The sequence below is a fragment of the Crinia signifera genome, chromosome 2 (genome assembly GCF_055691185.1).
Source record: "Crinia signifera chromosome 2, ASM5569118v1, whole genome shotgun sequence".
Lineage (NCBI taxonomy): Eukaryota > Metazoa > Chordata > Amphibia > Anura > Myobatrachidae > Crinia > Crinia signifera.
In genome coordinates this window covers 39,965,170-39,972,872 of record NC_139218.1, presented here as the reverse complement: position 1 = coordinate 39,972,872, position 7,703 = coordinate 39,965,170, and the positions used below count along the sequence as shown (strand labels likewise).

The 7,703-nt window shown below is 46.1% G+C and overlaps 1 protein-coding gene across 1 annotated transcript in view; it reads right to left on the bottom strand.

The window, feature by feature from the left end:
• Positions 1-4,205: 4,205 nt before the first annotated feature.
• LOC146059579 (uncharacterized) overlaps positions 4,206-7,703 on the bottom strand; it is a 30,935-nt gene continuing 27,437 nt past the window's right edge. Inside the window, exon 6 of the transcript XR_014470282.1 lies at positions 4,206-4,921. The gene's annotated coding sequence lies outside the window, so the exon portion shown is untranslated. The remainder of the gene's footprint in view (positions 4,922-7,703) is intronic.

The window sequence follows — 7,703 nt, the reverse complement described above, 5'->3', positions numbered from 1 at the left end:
TTCCACCGGCTTAAACAAGTCTTTACTGAAGCTCCTATCCTTATTCAGCCTGATCCTTCTCGACCATTCATTTTGGAGGTAGACTCCTCATCTGTTGGAGTTGGAGCGGTACTGTCACAGAAAACCTCTGATGGTAAAGTTCATCCCTGTGGGTTCTACTCCAAAAAATTCTTACCAGCTGAAAGAAATTATCCTATTGGAGAACAGGAACTTTTGGCCATCAAACTTGCCCTAGAAGAGTGGCGCTATCTGTTGGAAGGAGCCAAATTCCCAGTATCCATCATCACAGACCACAAGAACCTTCTTTACTTGCGGAAAGCGCAATGCCTGAACCCCAGATTAGCCCGCTGGGCTTTGTTCTTTACAAGATTCAACTTCTCTTTGACCTTTCGGCCTGGATCTCAAAATGGCAAGGCTGATGCCTTATCCCAATCTTTTTCTTCTTCAATTGAGGATCAGTCTCCCGGTCCAGTGCTTCCAGCCACCAGATATGCCAAGATCAAAGTAGTTTCTGTCCCTTCAGAGAAAACATTTGTGACTACAAAGTTGCATCCTGCCTTACTACTTTGGGCCCATGCCTCTCGTTTTGTAGGTCATTCCGGAATCAAGAAAACCCTTGAGTTCATTAGAAGGTCCTATTGGTGGCCCTCTATGAAAGCCGATGTCACGTCTTTCATTTCTTCCTGTTCTGAGTGTGCTCGCCATAAAACCTCCCATCAAAAGCCATCCGGCCTCCTTCAGCCCTTGTCCATTCCAGAACAACCCTGGACTCATCTCTCAATGGATTTCGTTACTGATTTGCCTGTGTCACAAGGATTCAACACCATCTGGGTCGTGGTAGACCGTTTCTCCAAAATGGCACACTTTGTTCCCCTCAAGGGGTTACCTTCAGCTCCTAAGTTGGCTCAACTCTTTATTAAAGAGATATTTCGTCTTCATGGTCTGCCTGAGGAAATAATCTCTGATAGAGGAGTACAGTTCGTGGCAAGATTTTGGAGATCTCTTTGCATTTCGAATTAAACTCAAGTTCTCCAGAGCATATCATCCCCAGACTAACGGGCAAACTGAGAAAGTGAACCAGGATTTAGAGGCATTTCTACGTCTTTATCTGTCTTCTTCCCAAGATAACTGGGTTGAACTCCTGCCATGGGCTGAATTCGCACATAATAATTCATATCACTCTGCTACAGATAAGTCTCCATTCCTTGTTGTTTATGGCAAGTATCTTCGTGTTCCTGAATTCCAGAGACTCCCAGAATGCAACGTTCCTGCAGTTAAGTCGTCTCGTCAATATTTTTCTAATATTTGGAAAAATGTTCATGCCTCTCTGTGCAAGGCCTCTCAGCGCTATAAAAAATTTGCAGATCGTCACCGGAAAGCAGTTCCCAAACTTCAAGTTGGAGACAGGGTCTGGCTTTCAACAAAAAACATCAGACTGCGAGTACCATCGATGAAAATTGCGCCCAAGTTTATAGGTCCTTATCCAGTAATCTCTGTCATCTCACCAGTGGCTTATAAGCTTCAGTTGCCTCAGTCTCTACAAATCCCGAACTCATTTCACATATCATTATTAAGGCCTTTGGTTCTCAATCGCTTCCAAAACAAAGTTCCTCGACTTCAGCAGCTTCAAGCCGACCATGGAGTATCCTTTGCTGTAAAAAAAATTTGAGACTCCAGAAAACGATACGGCCAGATTCAGTATTTGCTGGACTGGAAGGATTATGGGCCTGAAGAGAGAACTTGGATAGATGCCACAGACATTGATGCTCCCGCCTTGATAAAAAAGTTCCATCAAAACAATCCTGGTGAGCCTGGTAAGTGTCCGGAGTCCACTCCCAAGGGGGGGGGGGGGGTACTGTCACGGTCCACGTGTGTCGCTTACCAGTCCGGGTAGTGTGGCGGGATCTGGTCCAGGTGCGTGGTCTCGGGCGTCTGAGCAGGGCGCCAGGAGGACGCGGGCAGTCACCATTATGTGTGGGTGACGCTGCCTGCTCAGACTGGTGGTCTGGTGCTGGCGCGGAGTGCCCTGTCCCGGTTCCCGGCACTGTCCCCTCACTCTGGATGCGGGCACCGGTGGAGCAGCAGCTGCAGTGCTTCCGGCCGCCTGTGGGGACTTCACTGATGCAAGGCATACTACCTCTGCCACAGCATCTGCACAGCAGGCGCCATCTTGGTGAAGCGAGCCAATACAATCCAGGCTGAAGTCAGCAGCCTATCAGTGAATCCCAAGGGGGATAAAAGACTCATGTTTAAACCAAGCTGGCACCAGTTCTTCGCTTGTCAATCCTTAGGGAACACCAGCGTCCTGAGCTCTCCTGACTACCTGTGCACTTTTCAGCGTCTTGCTCCAAGTGCAATCAGCCTGGATCATCTGTGCACTTCCAGCATCTGGCTCCAAGTGCAATCATCCTTTGATCACCTGTGCACCTCCAGCATTCTGCTTCAAGGTGCAATCAAGCCTAATCTTCTGTGTACCTTCTACCTGGGTGCAATCTGCAAGCAACCTCCTGTGCACCTTCCATTTGGGTACAACCCCTGCTATCACCTGTGTACCTTCTGCCTGGGTGCAATCTGCAAGCAACCTCCTGTGCACCTTCCGTTTGGGTACAACCCCTGCTATCACCTGTGTACCTTCTGCCTGGGTGCAGTCTGCAAGCAACCTCCTGTGCACCTTCCGTTTAGGTACAACCCCTGCCATCACCTGTGTACCTTCTGCCTGGGTGCAATCTGCAAGCAACCTCCTGTGCACCTTCCATTTGGGTACAACTCCTGCTATCACCTGTGTACCTCCTGCCTGGGTGCAATCTACAAGCAACCTCCTGTGCACCTTCCGTTTGGGTACAACCTCTGCTATCACCTGTGTACCTCCTGCCTGGGTGCAACCTGCAAGCAACCTCCTGTGCACCTTCCGTTTGGGTACAACCTCTGCTATCACCTGTGTATCTTCAGTCCGGGTGCATTCTGCAAACAACCTCCTGTGCACCTTCCGTTCGGATACAATCTATACCAGTCTCCAGTATACCTTCCGTCTGGCTGCAGCCTGCCACAGTCTCCTGCGCACCCCCTACCTGGGTGCTACCCACTGCAGTCACCTGTGTATCTTGGTCTTGCTACGACTGGCCCTGATTCCTGTTTATCTTCTGGTCCTTCATCATCTACCCCGTGGCTAACTTCTACATGTCAGTGTTCCCCAGCTCCGGGCTCCTCCCAGGTCCCGTATGAGAAGGACTTATATTCGTCCCGCTATCCTGCAAGCTACCCCGGGTTCCTGGTCGTCTCCCGGGTCCACAGAATTCCCAGGTACTGACAAACATATATTGGTTAATAACATCCATGGGTACAATTAGTAATCATAATCTGTCTTTAGCAACATAGTATACAGCAAGGGATAAGCTGTTAAAACCTAGGATGAACTTGATGGACGCAAGTCTTTTTTCAACGTTACCTACTATGTAGCTATGTAACTATGATGTTTAGGATCCTGCAAAATGCTGGATTTGAGATAAACTACAACTCTTAATTTTAAGAGTGTTTCCATCAAATCCCCTACTACTGATAAGGTAAGGGTCACTCGGGAGTTGCTTGCTTCCACTTTTGTGCAGTGGTACTATATTGCTTTTTTTTCAAGTCCTCAGGAATTCATTAATGACATATTAATCCTTTTTTAAATAATCTGAATATGAAAGAATATTTGATAACGTGATTTAACTGAATAATTTCAGTGAAAATGTTAATATGCCGTATAAACTTGTTGGGACAGCAACAGTCGTATAACTAGATATTACTTTTCTTCACCCTATAATATCTGGAATCACCACAAAAGATATTGTTTCGAATATTTCTCGCAAATTACGATAAGCACTATTGTAATGCTCATCACAAGCAAATCTTTGATTATCATTTTCAGTGAATGTCAATTTCAGTCCTGCTGCTATCCTGTCATTCCCAGTCAATCTAACAAAAAGCAGCTTTTAATTTCAAAATGTTTTGTTTATGCCAGCACATGACCTGCTTCTATAACATATTATCTTGGTAACCAACCGCGGGAAGCGTTTGTCAGCAAGACACCCCACTCCATCTGTTATCAACTGAAATATTCCAAAGTGAATAGATAGCGGATCTGCATGTACAGCTGCATAGTCTGTCGAATGGTCTGTAGTGTAATGGAATACAAATGAGCCACTTTCAGTGTTTTTTCTTTTTTTTTATCAAATGTACTAAACATTTTCAGCTGGAAAAAATGGAAATAAGCAAACCATGTAGCGAAAGAACATATTCTACTGAAGGCCCCAACTATGGTTGTTTTGTAGGTTTTCTGCTTATCTCGTGTTTTACAGAAAGACGATATTACTCACTGAACCATGTTCATTTTTTAGCATTCTGACAGGGTATCGATATTTTGAGTATATACAGAGTTCTCAGATGAACTGATAAATGGTTGTGCTTTCCACCCAAAAATATTTTCAAGAAAAATCACAAAGGGTTTCCTTATTACTAAATATTGACATTTGTTGGCATTTGTTCATCTTTCCTGCTCCTAAAATTTGTCTCTGGTGTTGAAATGAACTTATTGAATTTCTGTCAGTTAAAGAGGACGAGGATGGCTGGACAAAAGCAGTTCTAGACAAACAATGACAAAAAAAAAGTGCAGAACAGAGTTTCACATAGAAGACAAAAAAAAGTTAGAGATGATAAAACTAACAGAAGTTCCGATGTGTATTTTGGAAATGTTTTCTCGCCTTGTCGAGCTCCTTGCAGTTGAGTTGACATATGTAGGCGCTCCCATAGAGCAATCCTGGGTGTGTTGGCAGAATTAACATAGGATCCCCGAAAGAGACAGATGAAAAGTTGCTGAATGAGTTCTTAGCAGACGGTACGGTAAGTAGCACTCTTCAAAAAGTAAACCTTCGCCCACATAATTCTGCTAAAAAGAAAAAATTGGAAATATCCAGTCTGGGAACACAAACAGCTTCCCTTCTTCATAGTAGATAGAAGTATAGTTATATGCCCATGTTACTTCTACAAGAAGGAACATGGTCGTCAGCCAGATATAGGGCCAGATGCACTAAGCTTCAAAAGTGATAAAATGGAGAGTGATAAACAGCCAGCCAATCAGCTCCTGCCTGACATTTTTCAAACACAGCGTGTGACATGGCAGGTAGGAGCTGATTGGCTGGCTGTTTACAACTCTCCATTTTATCACTTTTGAAGCTTAGTGCATCTGGTCCACAGTGATTCCCATTTCATGCAAAGATACACAGAAATGCTTACATTTTCTACTCCATATGTACTCTATACTAAAACTCGCTATTTGCATCTGTGAATAGAGATCCATCCCATCGTCTCAGAATAAATCCCAATGTATGCATAGGAACAAAAGTTGAATGAAAATTATGGCAAGGGTTGGTTGGATGGCAAGGGTTGAACTCGCAAAAAGATTCAGAATTGCAGAGCCGCCTAGAGCCTCTGGAATTAGGTGGGCATCATCATCCCCCTAACAAATGGAGGTCAACTTGCTGCGATCTGTCCGTGCCGCACAGGCGTACTACCGTTACTGCTATATTTGACCGGGGCTGTGGAAAGTGCATGTATGAATGCTGTTGGGATGAGGTGGGATTTACTTATTTATTACATTTTTAATGATTTTATTTTATTGGTGGGACAAAACTTTTTAAATTAAATTTGTTGCTATTAATGTAATTGTTAAGAGCTAATGGCGGGTTTATTAGATGTGGCTGCTTTTGATTTTAATGTCCCAGCTACAGTATTTGGGGAAAAAAGATGTTTCGTTTGCTAACACATAGCTCATCACAAATATATCACTTTGCATTATTACATGCTGAACTATTCGTACCAGAAGTCAGCAAATCCTCTTTATTTTTTGAGGAACGTTAAATCATTTGTAAGTCATTACATAATAAACATTGTCACTATAGTAACATAATGGTAAGCAGTGTGTGAATCACTCCAATAACAACAAATGTGGCCCTGAACAGACCAAGAAAGAGAGAAACATGACGTATATGAAATTCACAATATCAAGTAGCAAAAACAATGGTTGTACCATACATATACACACATAGTCGCTGTTTTAACATATAAGGAGAAAAATGTTATAGGGAAATGAATAACTTTTAGGTACTTGTGTAGTTTCACGGCGCCACTGCGCGCACACTCTGTCTCAGAAACTTGGCAGCTTGCCAGAGGCTTTGTTTACCTGTGCGCGTGCCGCTCTAGCTCTGTCTGACTGTGCGCGTGCCGCTCTAGCTGTAAGCTACGTATTGTCAGCTTACGTTATCAGCGTAGCACCGGGCAGCAGCAGCAGCGCGCTGCCCAGGCGCTGACAGGTCACTGTGGTACTTGTAGTTCCACAGTGAAATAGGCAGCCCTGCGCACCGCTGACAACGGGGGCATGTAAAAGTAGACACCCCGGGCACACCGCTGACGTGCCAGGGCTTCTAAACTACACACCCCGGCACACCGCTATCAAAGGGGGAGTCCCCCATGCAGATGCTAAATTTAGACGCAAAAGCGTCTGAAACCCGGACTATCTGCGAGCCGCTAAGAAGGGGGAGTCAGGATTCAGACGATAAAGCGTCTGAAACCCGACTACTTGCTAGCCGCTAAGAAGCCGGGGTTTCTGGACTTAGACGCTAAAGCCTCTGAATTTAGTTGGGTCTAGGGGTACATCTAAATTTAGACGCTAAAGCATCTCAATTTAGTTGGGTCTAGGGGTACACTATTAAAACCTGTCCACAATGGCACTAGTCGACGCAACAGCTGTCGACCTTGTAAATTCCACTATCCACGCCAACCCGAAGCATGGCGAGCGGCGGCGGTACGCGTCCTACGACCTTTTCATACCCCCACCATCCACGTCGGCGTGGAGTTGATTTTATAAAGTGTGGCGAGCGCAGCGAGCCCAGCGAGGGGACGCGGACACCTGTGAAGCCCGCGAGGGGACGCGGATAGCTGTAAAGGTGTCCGCGTCCCCTCGCCACGCTTCGGGCTCGGTGGCTCGCTGCGCTCGCCACACTTTATAAAATCAACTCCACGCCGACGTGGATAGTGGGGGTATGAAAAGGTCGTAGGACGCTTACCGCCGCCGCTCGCCACGCTTTGGGTTGGAGTGGATAGTGGAATTTACAAGGTTGACAGCTGTTGCGTCGACTAGTGCCACTGTGGACAGGTTTTAATAGTGTACCCCTAGACCCAACTAAATTCACAGGCTTTAGCATCTAAGTCCAGAAACCCCGGCTTCTTAGCGGCTAGCAGGTAGTCGGGTTTCAGACGCTTTATCGTCTGAATCCTGACTCCCCCTTCTTAGCGGCTTGCAGATAGTCCGGGTTTCAGACACTTTTGCATCTAAATTTAGAGTCTGCATGGGGGGCTCCCCCTTTGATAGCGGTGTGCCGGGGTGTGTAGTTTAGAAGCCCCGGCACGTCAGCGGTGTGCCCGGGGTGTCTACTTTTACATGCCCCCGTTGTCAGCGGTGCGCAGGGCTGCCTATTTCACTGTGGAACTACAAGTACCACAGTGACCTGTCAGCGCCTGGGCAGCCTGCTGCTGCTGCTGCCCGGCGCTACGCTGATAACGTAAGCTGACAATACGTAGCTTACAGCTAGAGCGGCACGCGCACAGTCAGACAGAGCTAGAGCGGCACGCGCACAGGTAAACAGAGCCTCTGGCAAGCTGCCAAGTTT